The following is a 27803-nucleotide window of genomic DNA, read 5'->3' as shown; positions in this document are numbered from 1 at the left end:
GAAATTAGGATTAAAAAATAAAATACATACTTGTCATGTTAGTGTGGCTCTAACTGTCGATATTTGGAGTGGTAGAGCTAAACAAGATTATATTTGTGTGACTAGTCATTATTTTGATAATGAATGTAAATTAAATAAATTTTTATTAGGATTTAGATTAATGGATATTGATCATAGTGGTGAACAAATTTATAATAAAATTGTTGAAGTTTTAGAAGATTATGATGTTGTTAGTAAAATGATAAGTTTAACTTTAGATAATGCAAGTTCTAATAGTAAAACTATAGATTATTTTCAAAGTAATTATCCTTTATATAACAATTTGAAGTTTTTTCACCAATGTTGTGCATGTCATGTTATTAATTTAATTGTGAAAAGTGGTATGAAAACAATTAAATAAAATATTAATAGAATTAGAGATTGTTTAGCTTGGATTACATGTAGTAATAAAAGAAATGTTGAATTTCAAGACGCTTGTATAAAATCAAATATGTCTCCTAGAACTTTTGCATTAGACATGCCTGTTAGATGGAATAGTACTTATTTAATGCTTGATTCATGTTTACCTTATGCTAATATAATTAGTTATTTTGTAGCAAATAATAGAGGTCCTCATTATTTGGTAGAAAATGATTGGCAAATAGCTAAAGTATTTCATTCTTTTCTTAAAACTTTTTATTTTTACAACTTTCTGGTATGTATTATCCTACTATGTCCATTGGTAATACATACAATTATAAAAATTTCCGAGTTTTTATAAAAACAAAGACAATGTAATTTTAAATGCACAAATAAAGGCAATGAAATTTTTTTTTTTTAAATATTGGGAACCCATTCCTTTTCTTTATTATTCAGGTGCTATATTTGATCCTAGAATTAAATTAGCAAGTTTAGAAAATGGTTTTGACAATTTATGTGAAAATTTACAAACCGAAGTATATGCCAATCAAATAGGAGAGGTAAAAAAATAAACTTTTTGAAGTATATTTCCAATATGAAAACAGGTATGGGAACCCGCAAAGAGGCGAAACATCCAGGGAAGCTGCATCAGAAGAAACAAATGAAGACTTCTATTCTTGGGGTGCACTGAATAGGCCGAAGAGGACCTGAATCCGAAGCACAACCTCCTCTTCAGAAGCTCCACTGACCACAATAACTAATGTACTGTCTTCCATGCAGTCGCATAGTAATGAGCTTCAACAATATTTGGCAACCCCTGAAATGTTACCAATAGATCCACAACAGAGAGCCAACATTGATCTTTTAGACTATTGGAGAGCCAAAAAATGTATTTTTCCGGTATTATCAAGACTTGCCTTGGATGTTTTCACTGTTCCCGTCTCAACCGTCTCATCCGAACAAACATTTAGTGCAAGTGGAAGAATTTTAAATGAAAGGAGGACTAAACTTTCACAAAAAATGATTGAAGTCCTCACATGTCTTCGAGATTGGGAACGGTCGCGCCATCAAGGTCAATACGAGGTTGTCGACGATACTTTAATAGAATAATTTCAATTTTGTAATATAGATGATATGGCTGAGGGAGGTCCTCGTGAACCCCAAAATTAGTTGTTTTGTAAATTGTAACTTGTAAATTAATTGTCAATTATTGCACTCTTTTTTCCTTACCAAGTTTTTGTCCCATTAGGTTTTTCTTGGTGAGGTTTTTAACGAGGCAATAATTATTGTAATTTCTTATTTTATTTTTTAATAAATGAATAAATTTAATTATTCTTATATTACAATTTTGATGTATTAAAATTGAATTAATATTTGGAATGTTAACAAAAAAAAATTTAATTTAATTTAATTATTGATATTTGAAAAGAAATTAACACTTAACTAAAAACAATTACATTTATTCATTTATAAATTGTTAATTATTCATTTGAAAAGTTAATTAAACATTTAAACTTAAACAAAATAAAACAAAACAAAATTAAAAAAAAACAAAAACAAAATGAGGGTTAACCCAGCCCAACCCGCGGCCTAACCCGGCGGGTTAGGGTTGGCGGTCTGGGTTGGGCCAGCCAATTCCCCAACATTGGCGGGCCTAACCCGACCTGCCAATGTTGCCGAAGACTCGCCGCAGGTCGGGTCGGGTTGGGCCGGGCGGGCTGCTTTTCCACCTCTACTTCAAACCCATCTAGCCCACACTCTCCTAAGTCCTTTTCTATATGCTTTTCACTCAAGATAGCAAACTGACTTTCCTTAGCTAAAGAAATACTCAAATAGCTCCATCATTCTTCAAAGAATCACTCTTCCTTGGACCCTCATGAGTAGATTCCTCTACTAACTTGCTACCACTCACGGCCTTAAGAGATTCCTTCCTCGCCACCTGAGCCTTTTACCTATTGACTACATTCCACACTTGAGCTTGCCTTGGCTTTGAAGATTGGAACCTTACTCTATTCTCTTTAGGGGCTGATAAGCAATCTTTAATATCATGGCCAAAGGTTTTACACAAAGAACACACCCGAGGTTTCCAAGAATATTCGACACCAATGTCAATAGATTCACCATTAGGAAAGGCACATTCAATTTTCCCTGGGAAAGTTGAGGAAGCATCAATTTCAATACACACACTTGTAAAGTCAAGCCTATCCTTGGCAAGAGTGATATTGTCCATATAAAAAGGTTTACCTATTGCACTAGCAACATAACTTAACCCTTTAGGAGTCTAATATTCAAGAGGAACAACAAAAAAATTTACCTACACTGGCACAAGGTGCATGCCATCTCTGACCATTTTTAAATTCCTACACCACTTTTTCAAAAAAAAAAGGTTGCCTTGCAATATGCCAAGGTCCTTCCTCCAAGGCTGCCTTCCTTAAAGTTTCATTCTCAAACTTCAAAAGAAACCCTCCAACCCCATTGGAGATCACACAGACAGTCCCAAATTTCTTCCAATTAGAATCAACAAATTTCTTCACTACCAAGAACGACATCCTCTTGCCAAGAAAGAAGCCCACCAAACAATTCTCCCATTTCTTAACACCCAAATCACTAACTTCTTTGGGAGGGACTACTTGAACTCAACCTCCATCATCAAGGATTTTAGGAGCAAAGTACTCCATAGGTGCACTAGCTCTAGAGGAAATAAAGAAGTTTTTCCAGGGCTCTTTAGGAAGAACTACGAGATTTCTCCATATGCAGAGAAGTAGCCTGCCCACAACCACAATTCACATTTTCACTAACCTCTTTACTAGGGAGAGGAGAGAAATCAAGGGAATGCAAGTGCTTCACGGGTTTAGGGTTATCACAACTACCATTATCCTTGACTCCACTTCCATTCGCTGCCAAAGAGCCACCAGCATCCAAGTTTCTTCCTCCAACCACTACACATTCGGGGATTCNACTTTTTCAACTAATTTTGAGTGAAAATACCATTTTACCCTTAATGCAAGTTTAAGGCATTTTCTTCACATTCTCTTAAAATCACTTTAACAAAAATTAACTAAGGGCTATAAAAACATAAATTAAATCATGTACCTCCATGCTGGGCGTTACATTTAGGGCATAGAATTAGTTGATGGCAAGTGTAGTTGAACTCATTTATTCTATTTGTTGCCTTGAATTCATTATGCATGAAGTTATTGCTATTTATGGTTTATGAGTTGTTATGTTTGATTGAAGAAAATGAAGTGTGGATGTTGATTGTGGCAAAACTTGTAGTATTGGAGGCCACATGGTGTTGAATGGTTGCTATTAGAATTGTTGATATGTTGTTTGCATTAGCTTACAATGTTATAACAATAATGGATGAATATGGGAATGAGATTTTACACTTCCTTTAAGATGTTAAAGACTATTACGGGGAGGTTTATTTGATCCATAAGTTGACCTATTGGTTAATTGTCAATAGGAATTGATGTGGCATAGTTTAATATGAAAAATTCGGATTTGGTAAGCTTAGAGGTTATGTTAAACATGCATCAGTATTTCAACAATAACTTAAGTTATAAAAATTGAAATGAGATGATTTTTGAAGCACTAGAAATTTAAGACATAGCCCTACAACTTTTATGTCTAGGCCAAGAGCCAATTCGTTTAGGAAAAGGATGGAAAATGGCCTGAAGTATAAGCTTCTAGTCATTAAAGTTTAAGATTTAACATAATTAATTCTTATGATTATGAATTAATTATATATTAACGTGATTAAGTCATGTACTAATGTTTACCCATTAGTTAGATGATCTTTGAAAGATATACATGGTCATGATATCAATGCATGATTAATGTTGTGAAATGGCATGAAGATGCAATGTAATACATGTTTTAAGATGATGAATGTGAGCAAGAGCTAATGTAAATGGATTGATAATCCATAGATGAATTAAAAGTATTAAGCTCACTAAAATATGTATTTACATGCCATAAGATGTTAGAGATGCATATAGAAATGATGGAAAACGTGTAAGCATATCGTCGTATACCGTTTGAGGAAATATGAATATATGCTTTAGATGCTAAATAATGCGTAAGCATGCCTCCCGATGATATGAGCTCTAGATGAATTTGAGGCTAGATGGTATGAAGTGCTTAAGACGCTAAGAAAAGTCTGATCGGCTACACATTAAATGCTTCATTTGTATTTAGTTGCATTACATGAGTTATGATGTTATTTACATCATGAGATGATTTATACTCATGTTACATGATATTTAGATGTTATATCATGACATGTAATGTGTGTGTACTATGTTTACATACTTATTTGTATGTGTATGCATTGATGTTTATGTAGCCATGGGATAAAATGATGAAAAACATATGAATTAAAAAAAAAAAAAAAAAAAAAAAGGAAGTATACGTAGATGTAAAAGATAAGTGGTGTGTTAACAAATATGTTTAAATGATGGTCAAATAGCACATTTAGAATGAAATGGATCATTCCTTATTGAGCGATTAGCGCTCACCCTTTCATTGTTGATTACTTTGCAGGTAGACTAGAAGTGAAGGATGTAATAACTCTTTCTAACTAGTATACTTTAGGAAATACAATATAAAATCACTAAATATGATATAGAAAATATATGTGTATAAAGGTATAAGATACTGGGCCCAGAAATTAACTTTACTTTCATGTATAAAGTTTTTACATTAAGTAGGAAAATCAATACATAAACTCAAAATACAACTAGACAGAAATTACGTTCTCCTCCGCTTCTTGATGTTCCATCCGACCACTTCTCACCTACTACTTGCAAAAACAGTGAAATCAACGAAGTGAGCACTAATTGCTCAGTAAGTAAATCCCCTATGCTACTCTTATTCCTTTGTTACTCTTATTCTGAATTTCTTTCCTTACAACAAATTTCTCTATTCCTCACTGTTCTTTCTTAGATTCTAGTTTCTCATTTATTGACATATAAACACACTTAGTGAAACTAAACACACTTAGTGAAACTAATTCTATATAGAAAGGAAAGCATAATGCATATGCACAGATGCATTTTCTTTTCTGTTTTTCTGTTTTTCTGTTTTCTATTTTCATTTGTCTTCTATTTCTTTTTTATTTTCTCTCCTTTTCTGTTTCTCTTCTTTTTATTCTTTCTTGCTTATCTATTCTTTCTTTCTTTTCTTTTCTACTCTTTCTTTCTTTCTTTTTTTCTTTTCTTTTCTATTCTTCTTTCTTTTCTTTCTTTGCCGATCGGACTCGGTTGAGGCATGGATTCGGAACTCTGGCCGCGTGAGTGTATTCTCAAATTCTTTTTTGGGTATAGTCCTCATCCACATGCACTCTTACGGATTGTACAAATTCTTCTTTCTTATTCTTAGGCCGCTCACTGAAGGCGGCGTGCATGTGGGCTATTCTTCTTTTTGCCACTCACAAGTCCCCCATCGCAAACAACCTTCTATTTTGTTATCTTTCTTTAAATGTGTATTTTCTTTCTTTCTCTTTATTCTTTAATGTTCTTAACGTTCTGTTATGCATGTATGCATGTAGATGGCATTTTTCTTGTTATTCTCTCTATACTCACATGATTAAATGCAAGAATGCAATATGGCATGTGAACATGTCATTCTCTACTTTCTCTACCATCTACAAACTCATATCAATATAACATGCTATCATATTCATACATACACTTCACTTTGAAATTTCATCAAACACTTTGTATGCACAACAAAGCACTAAGGTGATTACACTTCCATAACAATCTCTAACCACCAAAATTTGGAGCATAGCTCCCTAAAAGCAACATCAAACTTGGCCAGGAAAACACACTCCATAATTCTACTCAAATTCTTTCTTAACTCATCCAAACTTCCATCAATCACCCTATAAACAAACATCACTCCTCATGGGGGAATTCTAACCATGAATCATCATCAATTCCATCAACAATTCTCAACATGCAAGCACATAAATACATATAAGAATTTCTCTACACAATTATTTCTCAAATCATGACTAGGGTTGGATTTACTTACCTTGAACTTGATTCATACCAACACTATAATCTCTCTTGGTAGATTTCCTCTTCCTCTTAAACCCTTTTGAAGTTCTACCAAAATCTAGCCAAAATCCTCTAAATTTCCTTGGAAATTGGTTGAAGAAATTTGAGAGAATTGGGGATGAAGGTGGTGTGAGATAAGGGGAATATTGATAAGTGCTTGAAAATACACTTATACTTAGTGGTTTGTGGGTATTGTTTGTGGGAAATTAGGATTAACTTGCATGAATTAACTTAATTGTTTCATAAACGCACTTTTTAGGATGACGGGTATTTTTGTTGTGTTTTCAAGGAATAAGGCTTAAAAATAATATTTAGATGAGAGATGATGTTGGTGAGAGAATTTGTGATGACTAGAAACAAATGGATCGAGAATCGGAGTTGAATTGAAGAAGTTATGGCAATTTGAAGTTACAGAGGAAAATCTAGATTACGCTCCAGTTTGAGCATGTCTCAGTGTTTCGACAATAACTTGAGCTGTAGATACTTTATTGAGATGATTCTTGAACCATTGGAAAGCTTATTTAAAGAGTACCATGTTTCAGATTCCATCATTATCATGCTCAAAAATCACCATCTCTGGAGTACTGAAGAATGATGCAAGGTTAAAGAGGAATTGGACCACGCCGCAGCACATTTAGTCCAGAATCAACCATGCCACAGCACAACGCCGGGGCACAGTCACGACAGCTAGAAATTTTTCTTTCATTTTTGATAAGGAAAATAGGGTTTAAGAGTCCTAAACTAACTAGAATTAAGGAAAACAAACCCTAACCCTTGTGGGATATAAATAGAAGTCTTTTAGCATTATTTTGGAGAATTTTTTTAGAGATAAAAAAGAGAGAACAAAGATATTCAAGAACTGAAGAAAAAGGGAGATTAAAGAAGGCTTGGAGAAGAAGAATTGGAGGAGATCATCATCAACTTCATTAATCCAACCAAGTTTCACTAAGTTTTTCTTCTTCTTTGTTATTATTATTTGTTATGAATAATACAATGACGTTCTCATTTTTATTAATGAAGAACTAATTCTTTTGTGATTGAGGGTGATTTCAAAACCCTAGACATGTCTTGTGATTAATAAAATCTGCATCTTTTTATCTTTTAATCCCTCTTGGTTATGTGATTATTTCTCTGAAAATAGGGTCTAACTAGAATTTTCTAATTGTTTAAGTGAACAATTAAATAGTTAGAATTAATCTATTAATGCCAATTTAGGTTGTCTAGTACGAAATCGCTTTATTAACCTAAATAACTAGTGGTAAAGTGTATGCCTGCATACATGGGGGGTAATCACTCAAGATAACTAAACCGACCATATGAGTTTAGCCTTGATTCAGTAGGTCTCTCACAACTTAATGCTTTTATTACTTTGAATCTAGAGATCGTATCTTAGGTTATTTAATAAATAGGGAATTGGGTTATGACCGTGTCTAGTCCAACGACTCAGTAAGGAGAGATGGGACTTATCAACGTTTAGTATTTTCTGAGCTGATGTGATCAAGAGGGTAGAAAGTTAAAGAGTGCTTTTATTATATGCAATCCGTTTATCTCATTTATTTCTCTTTCGTTATTAGTTGCTTGATTTACATTGTTTGCTTTGAGGTTTTTTTAGTTTTTGTTGAGTTTTTATAATTCGTGACAAACCTCGTTAGAAGTAGATAATTAATTAAGTTCACAAATCCTCTGTAGGAAAGACCCTTACTTGTTCTTTGCTACTACACGACTTTGCATTAGAATTTAGTGAGGTAAAATTAGGTGTTGCATTTGCACGCATCAAATATGTCTACAGTTTTCACTCTTGAACCCTTAATATCTCATAATATATCACTTGTACTTTCCCATTTTACCCTTGCACTTTCTATAAAATTCCATCTTTGCCCTTTAGTCAATTACGATAATGCCCTCATCTCCATTGTATTCTCCATGAAATTTTACTACTTTCCATTCCCCACATTTTCAACTAATTATGGGTGGAATGACCATTTTGCCCTTAAGCAAGTTTTCCAGAAGTTTCTCAAAAATTCTAGTGACTTCTTGGCCCTGGCGAAGCTCTTTCTTTGCCCCGACAAAGACTATATTTCCTGCCATGAATTTGGGTAGAGAGTTCATTACCACAGTGACAAAACTCTTTTGCCGCGGTGAAGTATGCAAATGCCAATCTTTCACCTTGAAATAAGTAAAACTAAGGGCATTAAAGCTTAAATGGAGTTACGTATCTCAATGTAGATCTTACAAAGGATGCTAGAGACAACAGGGCTACATGTGAAGGGAGATGATTTATTTTCATCTTGATGTAAATGATAAATGTTTGTGAAACACCTTTGGAAGCTTCCACTGTATAAATATGTTTTGATTATGTAATTTCTGGATAAATTCTTAAAGTTTTTTAAATTATAAGTTTGGATCCTGTGTGACATCTTATATGAATGTTTTGGATATTATTATTATTATCCTTATATAGGTTTTTTTAAAATACAACTCGTTCTCTAGACATGTATCCCCGGGATTCTCGTTGAGAGATATTCAGAGGATACCTAACTAGAGGGGGGTTTTACACTTAACCACATCAATACCCTTCTCAAGTGAACCAAAGGTTCACTACAAGAATTTAGGCTTTTCGCAACAAAATAATTTGTCACTATAAATATCAAAATTGTGACCATTTCACTAATGTGGGGAATTATATTGGTCACCAGATTGATCNTATACCTATTTTAAGATTTATAATAACCCACCTATGGGTAACCGAGTGGTAAAGGTGAACCAAAGAGGTTGTGCATGATTTCAACTCACAGTCCCAAGATCGATTCTCTATTGGGCTGCAAAGGTATCACCTTTGCCTATGATTTATCTAAGAGCCAGGACAGTGGGTTGTTTCTTGAGGAATAGTCACACAGATGTGCGCCTAAGCTGGTCTAGACACTTGATATGATCTTCATTCCGTCGTCAATAAATTGTTTTTTTAACCTCTTTACCCTTTACTTGTTTTGATATTTTATTTTCAATGTCTAACTTTCACCTATGTGGGCAGCATTCGAGGCATGGGGGGCATAGAGTAAAACGAAAATGGTGCAGAACAACACAAACAATGCAATAAAGTAGAAGAAAAGAGAAAGAATAAGAGATGGTTGCCAACATTTTATCCTGTCTCTGTAATAGTTATTTTGTGCGCTTGTAAGAGTTTCAGAAATTCATAAGATACTTTATGGACAACTGGATATCCATAAAGAATAAGATCCATTGCAATAATATACTTAAAATGATCAGTACAGTATGGTGGACCAGCTGCATTTATGCCGCCATTTGACTGTAGATAGAAATTAGTAATATTTTGTAATTCAACACATGACAGCAGCAGTGGACGGGCCCCAGAGCTGGTCAAGGACCAGTCCCAAGCAGACCCAGGCCTGGGCCCGTTTGGGATTGGTCCTTTTGGGACTGGTCTCAAATGGGATAAGTCGCTCATGGGTCTAAAACCAGTTCCAAGCCTAAGAGCAATTTTAGGACCTAGACCGGTCCTATAGGCTTGGAAAAATTATTTTTCCCTCCTGATTTTTTTTTTTATATTTTAGGGCAAAATAAAATTTTATAGGAGGTTTTTAGTATTTTATAGGGGTAGGTTAGTAAGTTTTTAAAAGTTTAATTAATTTTAAAAAATAATAAATAAATTAACTAATTAATAGTTAATTTTAACATAAATGTAATGTTCACATTTCAAACATTCATACTTCACAAATAAACAATTAAATAAATTTTTTTATTAAATTATTCATCTTCATCGTCAACAATATTTACATCATTCAAATTTGTATTCTTAAAGAGTTAGAGTAGTTTGGGATCTTCAGGATGTTGTTGTAGTATTTTTTCTGCATGAGTCCAATCTCGTAAACACGTTATCACTTCAATCATCTCATCGGTTAAAGAACATCTTATGTCTTCAACAATCTCGTCACTCGTTGAAAATGTTGATTCGGATGCAATTGTAGAAACCGGCACAGATAAAATGTCACGTGCCATTTGGGCTACAATGGGGAATTGACTTTCATATTGGTTCCACCATTGAAGAATATCTATGTCATGTTTCTCCTTCATCGTCATAAAAGACAGGTCCACTTGTAGGTAGCGATTCAGCTCATTTGGTCTATGTATGTACGAGCTGGAGCTACTACTTCCGCCATGTTCCATATACGTCCACTTGCTCGATCCTTGACAGAGGTCTGCATCAAGGTCTTGATCGTCTCTCCTGAACGTTCCACTTCCATTTCCATTGTACCTGTTCTCATATAAAGAAAAAAGGCTATCCAATTTTTGTTTAAAATCAGTCAAATAAGACGTATAATCATGTCCTAAATGCTGACCTAACTTAGTAATTATACAGTCAACTACATGTAATTTAAACCTATGATCTACAACAAGGCCTAATTCATATAAGAATGGAATATCTAACCAATATTTCTCATATTTTTCTTCCATCTTTAAAACAATTTCCCTTAAAACGTTATTATATCTATATTTAGCAAAAGTTTTAGCAATTTGAAGTAAAATATCTAACACTAAATTAGTAGTCGGATAATAAATACCGCTTAATGTATTAGTAGAATCATAAAAAAATTTAAAAAATAAATAAAAAAGTTCACAAACCATCCAATCATCATAACTGACAACTTTCTCTGGATAGTGCTTTTGGTTGACGAAATTTGTTATTCATTTTGCGGTTGGCAAAGCTTTTTCCAACATCAAGTAGGTGGAGTTCCAACAGATAGATATATCCGTACATAACTTCAAAGGTCAAACCGATGGGTTCTCTTACTTACAATATTTGACGTACTCTTGCCATCTTTTATTGTTACCGCTGACGATAAATCCCATAGCTGCGCACCCACTCCATCTTCGAATGTATAGCATCTAAACATGCTTTAATTATCAAATTGATGATGTGGCAAGCACATCTCTAGTGAAAAAATTTGCCTTTACCACGCGGATCCAATTTCTTTTCAAATAAAGAGATTGTCGCGGTATTAGCAGCTGCATTATCAAGAGTTAGCGCTACAACTTTATCAGTTAATAAATATTCTTACAAAACTTCAAGAATTGTAAAATAAATAGTTTCGGCACTATGTTTTTCATATAATAGTTTAAAACCCATCAATTTTTGTTGTAAACCCCAATGATGATCTAAGAAATGTACTGTGATAGTTAAAAAATCAGTTTTTGATCTACAAGCCCATATGTCTGTGTAAGTGTAATAGATATATTCCTAAAATTTTGAAATTCGTTTTTAAGTTTATTATTTATTTTGTTATAAAGTTTTAGTATATCTCTTCTACTTGTACTTCTACTAATAAAGATATATGCTAGATAAAATGCAGTTTTAATCTTGTGAATAAAATAAGGATTTTCAGATAAACAAATGGGAGAGTCCATAGCAACTATGAATCTTGTTATTTCTTCTCGTGCAACATCTGCATTGTACTGACATGTTGAGAGAGTTGAGGATTGTGGATTAAAATTAAGTTAAGTTTGAATTTGTCTACCTGATCCGGTTGAAGATGTACTGGGCAATTGCATTATTTGGGGGTGCTTCTTCTCCACGTGTCGTCCTATCGTCGAAGTCTCTTTCTCAGCGCCAATAATGGTTCCACAGAAATTACATACCCCACACAATTCTTCCCCTTCCCCATTTGTCTTTGGCCGTTTTGATTTGGTGAAGTGTTGCCATACATCAGACACGACCCTATTTGACGGTCGGGAGGGTTGGACTATGCCCGTGTCCATTGACTCGCAGCTCCCATGTGTTTGGCTACACCTCGTCTCGATCGAATGTGGTTGTGGAATTGCAAATGCTGCCTCTGGAGGAAAAGGTGAAAATGGATTGAACCCTTCAATTTCTTCGGTGGATGGAACGCAAAACTCATTTGTGGATGATTTTCCGAATGCATCATTTTGGGAATCCATTATAAATTTATGATAAAATAATAAATAATTAAAATGAAAAGAAATTAAATAATAATATGAATAAGTGATGATATTGAAAAATAGAAAAAAATGAATAATATAAATATAAATTAAATGAGAATTTGATTGGAGATTTGGAGTAGAGAGATTGAGGGAGAATAAGAGATGACTGAAAAATGAAAGATTTTACGGTTATTTATAGTGTAGTGGGGGGGGGGGGGGGGGGGGGGGGGATGAAATAAATTTGTTAAAATTTTCTTTTAAACCTATAATTATGTTTCTTTCAAAAATGATAGAGGGTTTTATGTAATATACAAAGGACTAAAACGAAAATGTTTAAAAAATTGGACCCGAGCCTGGGACCGAAGGAGGTCCAGTGGAGGGACCAGGCCCTCTTCCTTAGGCCTGGTCTGTTTTGGGATCAGGCCTCCTAGGACCAAGTTTTTTTGGTTAGGTTTTTGGACCCAGTCCCAAATACCCACCTCTAGGTGGACTAGTATTTTGCCTTTGGGCCTCCGTGCCTCCGTCATTGTTTGTCAAACAACTAGTAAAATTTAAAAAAATTACCAAATTTTAAGCGAAGAAGAAAATATATGATATCAATAATCTGAAAGAAAAAATATAACAACACAATACTTTACCACTTGAATAAATCTACGAGAAACAAAACCTTGAGCAAATTATGTTGAAAATACATTCAATTCACGAGAAAACACAAGAAAAATTTTTACATGGAAAAATCTCTTCAATTAAAGAGAGTAAAAGACCACGGGAATTTAACGATCTACTTAAATTCAATATAATTAAAAGATTTTACAACAATCACAATCCACCAAAAAGCTATACACAAATTTCTTATTTCTATTTTTTTTTTTCAGCTTTCAAAGATGACAATAAAAATTTTCATGACTTTGATTAGACTTAGCCTAAGCTAAAGTCAACCAAAACTAATTAAGTCAATGTTGCCTTAACTTTTATATGAATTAATAAAAAAAGAAAATTTCTTAGTATAAACATAGATATAACTCAATTTTTTTAAAATTTTAAACAGTTAAACGATGACGTTTGAAAGGTAGAAAATTGGTGGGTGAAGATGAGAACAACGTTAAGTAAATATAGTTAGTGTTTAATTCGGGAAAGCGGAGGAACATTCTTAAAAATAAAACAAAACACAAGATCTACGCATTTTTCATCAAATTAGAATAAAAAACCTCCAAAAAATAAATATGATTCAACCTTAAAATAAACTAAAATGAAATGGAGTAATACACGAACCTAAAAAATGAGAAAATAGAAAATGAAGCTAATGTGATACTTAATACGTGAAAGTTTTAATAATTTTAGTTTAAAAGTTAAGAATGAATAAACTAGAGAAAATAAAAAGAGAATGATAGAATAAAGAATTTTAGGGATAAAATTATTAAAAATAGAGTGTTGTAAAAAAAAATAGAGAGAGTTTTAAATTTTTAATATAAGATGAACGTTAAATATTTATATAATAATAAGTTTTTTATAAATTTATAAGTATAATTTATAAAAAATTGTGAGGGTAGGCCGAAGGGCTGGGTCCGCCTCTGCATGACAGCGACCGTAAAGAATTAATTTCTCCACTCTGTGCCTACCAAAATACAGCCATCTGGTAATATTTTGACTCAAGCTGTCAATAAATTTGTTGGACTTATCTTCCGGGGGTCAAATATAATAATCTCAGCAGATATTTTGACTAGAAATAAGACATCACCAGAATTTACTCTTCTATTACGACACCCAGTGCTTCTATATAGTTCTTAAAGTCAACCTTAACATAAGGAAGCTACAAATTACTACTAGTCAGTCAATAATAGTTTGATGAGAGTCGGTTGTATCAAGTCATCTCTATAAAATAAATATTTTATTATCCTGTTTATGGATATCTATGATGAAGAAAACTTGGTCAAAGATTTCTTTTAATTGTGATTGATTGATTTAACACGCAATCTGACTTGAAAATTTCTATTTACCTTGTATATAGAGGCTTTCTATTCTCAGTTGAGGCATCAAGCAACTGAGAAATATTGCTGTACTGTTCTCTGACAATGGCTTCAAAAATCCTTATGTGTCCTCTCCTGCAGCCTTCTTTCTTTCCAATTCCAGTTCTCTGCTGGCCAAAATGTTGTCAAAGCGCCTTACTGGTTTTCCGGCAGTGAATATGCGGTTTCCGACATCGATTCCTCTCTTTTCACTCACCTATTCGCGCGCTTTGCTGGTCTTAATCCTCAAACCAACCGGGTCACCATTTCATCAGGAAACCAGGCCAGGTTCCCACCTTCACTGAACTGTCCAACGGAAAAACCCTTCCGTTAAAACCCTTTGTCCATTGGTGGCGGCGGTGGAGACGCCGTTAAGGCAGCCTTTGCGTCTATGGCTAGCCAGGCTAGTTCAAGAAAATTGTTCATCGATTCTTCGATACAGTTAGCGAGAAACAACAACTTCATGGCCTTGACATTGACTGGGAGTACCCGGCAAACGCTCAGGAAATGGCCAACTTCGGTTCCCTCCTCAACGAGTGGGCGTGCAGCGTCGCCGCAGAGGCTAGAAGCTCCGGCAAGCCAGCTTGCTTCTCTCCGCTGCGGTTCTACTACTTCAAACTATTTCGGAGTCAACACACCTGTCCAGGCTATCTCAAACAGCCTGGACTGGATCAATGTAATGGCCTACGACTTCTTTTACAATTCCAATTCCGGGAGAATCACTGGACCTCCTGCAGCTTTATATAGTCCTGGAACCCAAATCAGCGGCAACGCCGGAATCACAGCCTGGATTCAGGCTGGTTTGTCCGCTAAAAAAATAGTCCTGGGATTTCCCTATTTCGGCCATTCATTGCAGCTCGCCGATGCTATAACCATGGATTTTGGGCACCGACGAGTGGAGTGTGTGAAGGTGGCGCCACGGGGTACAAGCAAATCAAGCAATTTATAGCTCAAAATAAAGGCGACCCATGTGTTCAATCCACTGTTGTTTCGGACTATTGCTATTCCGGAACAACTTGGATTGGATAGATGACACTCAGAGTATTTCTACCAAGGTCAATTATGCAAGGGGAAAAATTGCTGGTTACTTTGCTTGGCACATTGCCAATGATGATAATTGGCTCTCTTCGTCTAGGTTAGTAAAAATTCTCATTTTTTTTTTGTCATAATTTGTTTAACTATTACATTCTCAAAAATTTTAGAAACTTTTTTGTTTTGGTAATGGAGTATCCAAGCTAACTTACGCGTATCTTAACTAATATTAGAGGTCATTAAACACCATACAAGTTTAAATAATCAAATAAGTATAACGTTATTATGTTAGATGACCTAAGTTTGAATTTAAGAATTTAAGGAATTGAGCAAACTCCATTGACGTCGGACTAACTCGTAGAGTTAAAATTTAGAAACTTTAACTGATGATAATAAACACTAAACGATAACGTTGTAATACTAGCTAATAAGGTTTACATTTATAATGTGGACGTTGAACTTGAGACAGTATTACGATTTAGTTGGTATCCTATTCTAATGGATTATTTTCTCTGGTACTTGCCGCTTCGCAGACATGGGGATGAGCTTATATAGGCAACTTTACAGACAGGAATATGTTGAAGAATAAAGATCATGGAAAAAAAGATGACTCATCTTATACTAATAAATAATTACTTGAAATAAGGAATTATAAGCTCAATTTACTCTCTGTTGTAACGATAATCAAGTGAGACAAGAGCTTTATTCTGTATTTTATATGTCATTTCACGATATTAATTATCATATACTTCTAAACTACTCAGCTATTACACTTGAAATTTTCCTATTTAATAAAGAACTATAAGATAGGATGATACATTTATTAATCAATTGAAGGTCAGACCAAAAATTAATTTTAGAGGGGACCAATTAAAATAATATAATATAAAACAAGAAAAAAAAAAATAAATAGAGTTTATATAGGAGTAATACTATAGGGGGGATTCAGCCACGGCCTACCCTCAGATTTGAAATTTTTTTTATAATATACAGGCCATAAAAAATTGTTATTAACATATATATCTAGACGCACCTTCAAATTTTTAAAAGTAAGAATTATTATACATACTGTATATCTAGTGTACGCCCCATTTGAGAATACATAGCCATGCTTATGGTATGGCCTCAAGGTTTACTAAATTGCCCTCAATGAGGTTGTATATTATTCATGTGTTTGGTTGGCCCTTGGTTGAGTTATGTTTGGGTTGGTTGAGTGTTTACCTTAGAATTGATTAAGACTTAGCGATTTTGGAGTTGTAGTCTTCGCCGCGGCGGTTGGCTTTGTGAATGGCGGTGTCGATTTGTAATTCTTCGCGGGGCGATAGAGAATCCTTCGCCGCGGCGAAGGGCCGGCTGAGTTTTGTTTGAGTTTCTAGAGAATTTTTCTAAGGGCAAAATGACCATTTTACCCCTAATTAACTAGAAAAGTTGGGAGTAAAATGCAAGAAAATTTCAGGAGAATAATGTAGAATGGGGGTGATGTTTGTAAAGAATTAAAGGATAAAGGTGGAATTTTCAAGAAGAGTAGGGGCAAAATGGGAAAGAATGTTTTATATGAGCTAATAAGAGTTTAGTTCTTTGAACCCTTATTTCACCCATTTTCCACCGCCTCTTCATCTCCCATTTTCTCTCAATTCTCACTCAATTTCCAAGGGATTTTTGAGAGTTTTGAGTTGGGATTTGACAAAGATTTGATCCTAAGCAAGAAGAGTAAGAATCTCTACTCTAGATATGAGTTTTATTTATGTAAGGGTTAAGTTCTTACTAAGTTTATACTTAGGAAATAAGGGAAAGCTAGGTCCAACAAAAGTAGAGATTTTTAGTGAAGACTACTCAAGTATGAGGTAAGTAAATCCAACTCAAGCTAAAGTTTAAGAAATCTTTGAGTAGAGATTTTCTTTATGCATGTATATATGATGCTTGTTGAGAAATTGAGTAGATGTATGTCATTTGTTGAGAAATGGAGTTGAGATGAATATTCATATTGTGTTTGTTGGATATTCTTCCTTTAGAGAAGTGTTTGAGTTGTGATGAGTTTGAGATGAAGTTGGAGGAGTGAGTAAATTTTAGAGGAGTGTTCTTTATGATAGGAATTATGTCCATAGAAGGGAGGTTTTCCCATTTTGGATGATTAAAAAGAGAAATAGAGTTGTAGTTATAGAGGAGTTTTTGTATGTACATGAGTTGTTTGATGAAATGCCTAAGTGAAAAAATGTACCAAACTGTCCTGTACAGCTGTGACTTTCTAAGTGATTTTGGGTATCTTCCGAATTGAACTGGGTTTAGACCAAAACATAAAGTTGTAGCCCTGTCTCTAAGCTTTAAACAGACCAAAACCGTAGCAATCCGAGTGTATAACTCAAGTTATGGCATTTTGAGTGTGACCTGTGCAGAATGACTGTTTGATGCATATAGCATTTGACATTTATAGATATTAATGGGCATGTACCATCCTATATATTAATTGTGATTTGAGAGGTAGCTTGAGAAAGAGGAGAGATATTGAGTATGGCTATATTATGAATAATAGCTTGATGTTAGACCGGTCGTCACGGTCACGAAATTAAACCTAAGTACCGTAGTTAGCGGTAGCAGGGTCGAATCCACAGAGAGCAAGACTAACAACCTAATGTATATTTGAGTTAACGAAAGAGAAATTGGCAAAATGATTGATTAAAACTAAGGAAACTATTACTTGCAGGAAATTAAAGCATTAAATAAATGCTAACTAAAAACAATATTAAAGCGTTGTCGCTACGGGTTCGGTTGACTCAAGACCAACTCTCACAATCCTCTCCTCGCTCTTCAATTTCCTAATCCTACAAGCCTAGGCAAATCAATAGAAATATCTCCCGGCAATCTAGGCATAATCAATCATGTCTCCCCGTCGTCTTAGTTAAAGATCGATGGTAAAGACTATCATTGACTAACAGAAAAATGTTAACCCTTAAACACCACTAGTTGGGACAACGTTAACAAGTACAACCTACTAACCTGTATCATCCAATCAACTAATTACACAATAAATGCATTCCTAGTAGAAATGATATTAACACTACTACAACTTGATTGCAACAGTACCGAAGCAATTTAAAGTCATAATCAACATTCAATAATCTCAAACCGACATTCAATTATGCGAAAAGTTATATATCAATAAACGTTCTTAATGGACATTATCAATTAACACGTCGAGCATCAGAATAATATTAAAGTATCGCAAACAAACTGAAACGAAAAAAATATAATCTGAATACAAGAACTAACCAAATATCCAACATTGGGCCATCCAACTAGCGAGAGCTGATGAGGAGATCAGTGGAGTCAATCTCGATCTCGCTACACCGTAACGGACAAAGGGAGCTTAGCCGCTCATGGTAGTGATGACGGAGGCCGAACGGTGGAAACGGAGCTGATCATGGCGAAGAGGAGGTAACCGACAACGATATGGTGCGAAGAAGGGCCGAAAACGACCAACGGACAGCCCGGAATACGAACAGCGCGGTTCGCCGGAAAACGTAAATTTTTCGGCAGGTCTTCGGAAAACAGGGCGAAAATGGGATCGAAGGTACTGATGGAAAGCTTAGTGATGGGAGTTCAGATCAGTCCTGGGAGGTGAGAAGTCGTCGGAAATGAGCAGGATCTGGCCTGGAAGATGAAGAGTCGCGACGGCTAAATCGCGGATTCCGACGGTTTTCGCGCGCGGCTGAAGCAAGGGAAGTGTAGATCGGCCGTGGAGAATGAAGATCTACCCTTGGGGAGCTAGAACGTCGCTGAAAAACGGCCAAAACTGGCCGGAAGACGAAACGACGCGGTGGTAGAAGGCGAAGCGTCGCGGTGTTGTGTGGCGTTTCACGGTGGTTTGCGGTGGCTGATGACGGATCGATGCATGGGGAGATGAATCGTCGCCGGAGGGAGACGAAGGGTCGCCGGAGGGAGACGAAGGCGTTCAAAAAACTGGGTGAACAGCTCCCTGGAAAACGGATCTGCACTTTTTTTATAGAATAATTTGTAAATATCAGTTTAGTCCCTACATAATTGAAAAGTGACAAAATCAGCCCCTTAAAACATGACATTTTACCCAAACAGCATAAATGAGACAAAATCACGCTAATCCATAAACCATAACCTATATCAACTCATATACTTCCAAATCATTCCAAACACGTTAAATCATAAGAAAAAAATTAGGAAGCGATTTTCGTGAATAAATTCATAAATTCTTTAATTATCTCAATTACTTCAATTAAATCACACAGGGGTATTTTTATCACCAAATAGAGTCACTTTCATACTCTAACACTTGAGATAGAGTGGAGAACTTGTGAAAAAATACTCTAAGAGTATAGCTTAGAAAGAGTAGAGAACTTTGTGAATAGACTACCCTAAGAGTTAAGCCATCTATGAGTACTAGCTTGAGGAAGAAATGGTACTAGCTTGAGCAAGAGTAGAGAATTTTGAGTATAAGCTTATATGAGTAATAGTTTGAGTGAGCAAGAGTAGAGAATGTTGGAATAACAACTCTAAGAGTAAAGAAATGAGAACACTCTAATAGTAAAGAGAAAGAGAGATTGAGCACTAGCGAATAAAAGAGAGAAAAGTGGTATAGAAGAGAATAGAGTAGGTTGTGCGATGGGAAACGTGAGTGATGAGTAACGTCACGAGAGTGGGTGCTTTGTGATCCCCAGCCGTGCCTCGGTTAGATGGGGCCGTGACATTCAGAGAGAGGAGAGAATACACTCACGTGGCCAAGGGTTCCGAATCCAGCATGACTGAGTCCGATCGGCAAAGAATGAGTAGAAGTCACGAAGAGTGGGTTGGTGCTGTGATCTCACCTAGCCGTGCCTCCGGTAAGATGAGGTCGTGACATACAAGTGAGGAAGAATGAGCAAACATGAGAAAGAATAAAGAAGATAATGAGTAGGATTACGAAGAGTGGGAAGTACCCAGCCGTGCCTCGGTAAGATGAGGCCGTGACCCTACAACAGAAAGTTAACAGAAAAGAGTTATGAAAGAGAGACAAAAAAGAATCAGTAGAAGTACGTAGAGCGGGAGAAGTCCCGGCCGTGCCTCAAGTAAGATGGGGCCGTGACATTAAGAGCGAGTTAGTAGAAATGAATTATGAGAAGAGATAGAAAGAGGAGAGTAGAGGAAAGAATGAAAGAGTTTGAGTTAGAAGAATAGAGAGTAGAAGAAAGAAACATGCAGTTCTTTTGTATTAATTGCATGTACATCTCTACATGCATGCACCATGAGTTCTTCATGGTTAGTGAGAGTATAACGAGATAAAAGAGAGAGAACCCATGATTTTCCTTCATGGTGAGTATGATGAGAATAAGAGAGAACCATGATTTTCCTTCATGGTGAGTAACATAAGAGAAGAAGAAAAGAGAATGAAAACAGAAAGAAAGAAGAATAAAAAGAGCAGAACGAGTTAAAGGAGAAAAAAGTATTAGCAAGAAAGAGTAAAACAGTGAGAATTAAAATAGAAGAAACGGTAGAGTAAGGAAAGAACTAAAGAGTGAGTTGTGGGGACAGGCAGTAGAGGATTACTTACTGAGTATTGTTGTGCTCACCCCACTGTTCTTCCTTGTTTTGCAGGAACTAGGAGTAGTGGTCGGATGACGTCGGGGAGCGGAGAGTATTGGCACTACTGTCCACCAGTTATATATTTGTTTAAGTAGAAAGTTTTAATACATAGTATATTGTATTGTAAAGAATTATATTTTATTGAGTAAAGAAAAAATTTGAGCCACTATTTTTCATAACTAGTATATCTATAATTTACATAGTATGAACTATAAGAATCGTAGTAAAGAGCAGGTGTTACATCTAGGTCTACAAAAAAACTTGTTATAATATATTATATATATATTCCAAGCCCACATCATAAAAAGTTTAAAATTTTTTCCAGTGTTTTCTACACAGCTTTACCTGTTTTTTATGATTTATTCGCAAATTCTTTACTCTCTTTCTCTTTCTCATGTTATTCTCTTTTAAAATTTTTGAAGACTGAAATTGTTAAATTTTCACTACTCAAGGTGTTATAATTAGCTCCGTTTTCGCTTTTATAGATTTTAGGATATATATTATCATTTCAATTTAGTTTATTTAAGGATTGAATCATTTTTTTTTCTTTTTGAGGTTTTTTATTCTAATTTGAGAGAAAAATATTAATTTTGTGAGTTTTTGTATTTTCTGTCTAAGAATGAACCTGCTTTCTCAAATAAAACCTAACTATATTTTAAAGGACGTTATTTTTCATCCTTCACCCACCACTTTCCTATATTGTAAACGTCACCATTCAGTTGTTTGAAATTATTAAGAAATTGAGTTACTATCTATGTTTATTAAAAAAATTCCCTTCTTTTAGTAACTTCATTATTAAAAGTCAACATAACGTTGAATTGATTTAAGTTTTGGTTGACTTTAGCTTAATTAGGCTAAGTTTGATCAACGCTATGAAAATTTATATTATTATATTTGAAAGCCAAAAATAAAAATATTAAAAGAAAGTTTTGTTCAAGGTTTACTCAACACTTTTACTCAAAATTTTGCTTCTCATAGATTTATTCAAGTAAGAAAATATTGTGTTAATGTATATTCTTTTTTCTTAGGTTCTTAATATTATATTATTTTTTTATTAAGGTTTGATGATTTTTTAAAGTTTTCACTAATTATTTGGCAAATAATGGTCGAACCGCGGAGGCCCTCCCTCGACAAAAATCCTGGATCCACCACTATATATATTGAATAGGGTCTCAAGCCCTTGCTCATGACTATGTAGGTCCGTAGGTCCATCCATGGCCATATTATACTTGCCGTATAAGAATAAGTTTCACTTAGAAGTTCTAAATAATTTTGAAATAAAACTTGGGATGTGCATAGATTTTAGGATTAGATAAATTTTTATGTTGAACATTAATATATCAAATCCAAAAACATATATCAACAATAATATTAGATAAAAAACAAGGTTTATATATTTATTTATTTTCTCTTGATGAAGACTTCAAATTAGTTCAGACACAAAGATCTCAATCTAATCAATATTTTGTACTTTTAAGGTTATATGATACAATCAGAAATATCAATCAAATCTACTAAAAATAGTTTGTCCTTTGAATATCTTTTCAGAAAATCCCACATCTATAGTTGCCAGTGTAATTTTGGAGTCGTCGACCACTTCAATAATAAAAGACAAGACAGACGCATTTGGGGTCTTGTTATAAGATTTCTCTAAGTAATAAAACTCCTAATAAGATATGGACTTAGGAAAAGAGATCCTAGTAATATTATGTTTTCTCATTAAAAATAGTATATAAATATATTATTCTTTTGTATGAGTGATATAACAAATCACAGATAAATATATTCATTGTAATGAGAGAGATAATGAGATATTTTAATAATATTGACTCTGCTGAACGTAGTCTCTTTTGGGGGTGAACTAGGGTAAATCACATATGTACTTTCTCTTTACTATTTACGTTATTTGTGTGTGATTATTTACTTGTTTGGTTTCGATTATTCTTTAGATTGTTTTTATAATCCACAAATCATGCATGCCTCTTATCCATTTGTGAAATTATTTTGTATAATACTTTATATATAAATTTTCTCGTACAAACTGATGTATTTTATGATTATTGGGTAATTTTAAATTAAAAATATATTAAATAATTAAAAGAAACGGAGTTACCATATCAATTTGTATAGATAGTTTGTATACCTAGCATTACTCAAAAATTTTAAATCAAAGACTCAAGACTCGCGGAATTTGTGAGACTGTAGCCAAGGATGAAGAAAATATCCTTCATATTATCCTTAATGAACAGTTAATAAATTTAACTAATCTTTCTAGAAATCTTATCAACTAATTAATTAATATCTTAATCACCCACAAAAAACTATATTCATGATTCATTTAATTATCAATGTCAATGCCATGTATATTTTTAACTAATTCAATGTGCTATACTAAAATTGTAAGTTGTATCTTTTTGCCATGAAATTAGCTTATAATGAAGAACACGAGGTACCATTTTATTAAGTCTATTTTATAATAATAATTCATTTGGAGAGTAATTAAGATCATAATATTGTATGCCTACGACTTCTTTTACATTCCAATTCCGGGAGAATCACTGGACCTCCTGCAGCTTTATATAGTCCTGGAACCCAAATCAGCGGCAACGCCGGAATCACAGCCTGGATTCAGGCTGGTTTGTCCGCTAAAAAAATAGTCCTGGGATTTCCCTATTTCGGCCATTCATTGCAGCTCGCCGATGCTAATAACCATGGATTTTGGGCACCGACGAGTGGAGTGGTGAACGTGGCGCCACGGGGTAACAAATCAATCGCAATTTATAGCTCAAAATAAAGCGACCCATGTGTTCAATGCCACTGTTGTTTCGGACTATTGCTATTCCGGAACAACTTGGATTGGCTATGATGACACTCAGAGTATTTCTACCAAGGTCAATTATGCCAAGGGGAAAAACTTGCTTGGTTACTTTGCTTGGCACATTGCCAATGATGATAATGGGCTCTCTCTCGTCTAGGTTAGTAAAAATTCTCATTTTTTTTTGTCATAATTTGTTTAACTATTTACATTCTCAAAAATTTTAGAAACTTTTTTTGTTTTTGGTAATGGAGTATCCAAGCTAACTTACGCGTATCTTAACTAATATTAGAGTTCATTAAACACCATACAAGTTTAAATAATCAAATAGTCATAACGTTATTATGTTAGATGACCTAAGTAATTTAAGAATTTAAGGAATTGAGCAACTACCATTGACCGCGGACTAACTCCGTAGAGTTAAAATTTTAGAAACTTTAACTGATGATAATAAACAACTACGATAACGTTGTAAATACTAGCTAATAAGGTTTACATTTTAAAATAATGTGGACGTTTGAACTTGAGATACAGTATTTACGATTTAGTGGTATCCTATTCTAATGGATTTATTTTCTCTGGTACTTGCAGCTTCGCAGACATGGGGATGAGCTATATAGGCAACTTTACAGACAGGAATATGTTGAAGAATAAAGATCATGGAAAAAAAAGATACTCATCTTATACTAAAATAATTACTTGAATATGAGATTATAAGCTCAATTTACTCTCTGTTGTAACGATAATCAAGTGAGACAAGAGCTTTATTCGTATTTTATATGTCATTTTTCACGATATTAATTATCATATACTTCTAAACTTCATCAGCTTATTACACTTGAAATTTCCTATTTAAATAAAGAACTATTAAGATAGGATGATACATTTATTAATCAATTGAAGGTCAGACCAAAAATTAATTTTAGAGGGGACCATTTAAAATAATATATATAAAACAAGAAAAAAAAATAAATAGAGTGTATATAGGAGTAATACTATAGGGGCGGATTCAGCCACAGGCCTACCCTCAGATTTGAAATTTTTTTTTATTAATACAGGCCATAAAAAATTGTTATTAACATATATATCTAGACGCACCTTCAAATTTTTAAAAAGTAAGAATTATTATACATACTGTATACTAGTGTACCCCCATAATTTGAGATACATAGCCATTGCTTATGGTATGGCCTCAAGGTTTACTAAATTGCCCCTCAATGAGGTTGTATATTATTCTGTTGTTTGGTTGGCCCTTGGTTGAGTTTATGTTTTGGGTTTGGTTGAGTGTTTACCTTAGAATTGATTAAGACTTAGCGGATTTTGGAGTTGTAGTCTTCGCCGCGGCGACGTTGGCTTTGTGAATGGCGGTGTCGATTTGTAATTCTTCGCCGGGGCGATAGAGAATCCTTCGCCGCGGCGAAGGGCCGGCTGAGTTTTGTTTGAGTTTCTAGAGAATTCTTTTCTAAGGGCAAAATGACCATTTTACCCCTAATTAACTAGAAAAGTTGGGAGTAAAATGCAAGAAAATTTCATGGAGAATAATGTAGAATGGGGGTGAGTTTGTAAAGAATTAAAGGATAAAGGTGGAATTTTCAAGAAAGAGTAGGGGCAAAATGGGAAAGAATGTATATTATATGAGCTAATAAGAGTTTAGTTCTTTGAACCCCTTTATTTCACCCATTTTCCACCGCCTCTTCATCTCCCATTTTCTCTCAATTCCTCACTCAATTTTCCAAGGGATTTTGAGAGTTTTGAGTTGGGATTTGACAAAGATTTGATCCTAAGCAAGAAGAGGTAAGAATCTCTACTCTAGATATGAGTTTTATTTATGTAAGGGTTAAGTTCTTACTAAGTTTATACTTAGGAAATAAGGGAAAGCTAAGGTCCAACAAAAGTAGAGATTTTAGTGAAGACTACTCAAGTATGAGGTAAGTAAATCCAACTCAAGCTAAAGTTTAAGAAATCTTTGAGTAGAGATTTTCTTTATGCATGTATATATGATGCTTGTTGAGAAATTGAGTAGAGATGTATGTCTATTTGTTGAGAAATGGAGTTGAGATGAATATTCATATTGGTTTGTTGGATATTCTTCCTTTATGAGAAGTGTTGAGTTGTGATGAGTTTGAGATGAAGTTGGAGGAGATTGAGTAAATTTTAGAGGAGTGTTCTTCTATGATAGGAATTATGTCCATAGAAGGGAGTTTCCTTTTGGATGATTAAAAAGAGAATAGAGTTGTAGTTATAGAGGAGTTTTGTATGTACATGATTGTTTGATGAAATGCCTAAGTGAAAACATGTTACCAAACTGTCCTGTTACAGCTGTGACTTTCTAAGTGATTTTTGGGTATCTTCCGAATTGAACTGGGTTTAGACCAAAACATAAAATTGTAGCCCTGTCTCTAAGCTTTAAAACGAGACCAAAACCGTAGCAATCCGAGTGTATAACTCAAGTTATGGCATTTTGAGTGTGACCTGTGCAGAATGACTGTTTTGATGCAATATAGCATTTGACATTTCATAAGTATATAATGGGCATGTACCATCCATATATTAATTGTGCATTTGAGAGGTAGCTTGAGAAAGAGTAGAGAATATGAGTATGAGCTATATTATGAATAATAGCTTGATGTTAGACCGGTCGTCACGGTCACGAAATTAAACCTAAGTACCGTAGTTAGCGGTAAGCAGGGTCGAATCCACAGAGAGCAAGACTAACAACCTAATGTATATTGAGTTAACGAAAGAGAAATTGGCAAAATGATTGATTAAAACTAAGGAAACTAATTACTTGCAGGAAATTAAAGCATTAAATAATTGCTAACTAAAACACAATATTAAAAGCGTTGTCGCTACGGGTTCGGTTTGACTCAAGACAACTCTCACATTCCTCTCCTCGCTCTTCAATTTCCTAATCCTACAAGCCGGCAAATCAATAGAATATCTCCCGGCAATCTAGGCATAATCAATCATGTCTCCCTGTCTTAGTTACAATCGATTGGTAAAGACTATCATTGACTACAGAAAATGTTAACCCTTAAACACATAGTGGGACAACGTTAACAGTACAACCTACTAACCTGTATCATCATCAACTATACACATAAATGCATCCTAGTAAAAGATATTAACATACACTGATCAATCAGTACCAACAATTAAAATCTAATCAACAATTCAATCTAAACGACATTCTATCGAAGTTATATCAATAAACGTCTAATGGACATTATCAATTCAACGTCGAGCATCAATAATATTAGTATCGCAAAACAACAAATGAAACGAAAAAAAAAAAACACAAATATGAAAAGAATAATAATAAACATAAGAAAAAGGCAAAATTAACAAAAGAACAGAATAACTGAATACAAGAAACTAAACAATACAAATATCCAACATTCGGGCTCATCCAACTAGTCGAGAGCTATGAGGAGATCAGTGGAGTCAATCTCGATCTCGCCTACACCGTAACGGACAAACGGGAGCTTAGCCGCTCATGGTAGTGATGACGGAGGCCGAACGGTGGAAACGGAGCTGATCGATGGCGAAGAGGAGGTAACCGACAACGATATGATGGCGAAGAAGGGCCGAAAACACCAACGGACAGCCCGGAATACGAACAGCCGCGTTCGCGGAAAACGTAAATTTTTCGGCAGGTCTTCGGAAAACAGTGGCGAAAATGGGATCCGAAGGTACTGATGGAAAGCTCTAGTGATGGGGAGTTCAGATCAGGTCCTGGAGGTGAGAAGTCGTCGAAATGAGCAGGATCTGGCCTGGAAGATGAAGAGTCGCGACGGCTAAATCGCGGATCTCGACGGTTTTCGCGGCGGCTGAAGCAAGGGAAGTGTAGATCCGGCCGTGGAGAATGAAGATCTACCCTTGGGGAGCTAGAACGTCGCTGAAAAACGGCCAAACTGGCCGGGAAAGGAAACGACAGCG

General features: G+C 34.7%; 1 pseudogene; it reads left to right on the top strand.

Annotated features, from left to right (window-relative positions):
• Positions 1–13477: 13477 nt before the first annotated feature.
• Positions 13478–16015, top strand: LOC116131055 (annotated as a pseudogene).
• The last annotated feature ends 11788 nt before the right edge of the window (positions 16016–27803 follow it).

The sequence above is a fragment of the Pistacia vera genome, unplaced genomic scaffold (assembly GCF_008641045.1).
Source record: "Pistacia vera cultivar Batoury unplaced genomic scaffold, PisVer_v2 Contig228, whole genome shotgun sequence".
In the NCBI taxonomy this organism is placed as follows: Eukaryota; Viridiplantae; Streptophyta; class Magnoliopsida; order Sapindales; family Anacardiaceae; genus Pistacia; species Pistacia vera.
Note: the sequence above shows the minus strand (reverse complement) of the source record. Positions and strands in the feature narration are given on the sequence as shown.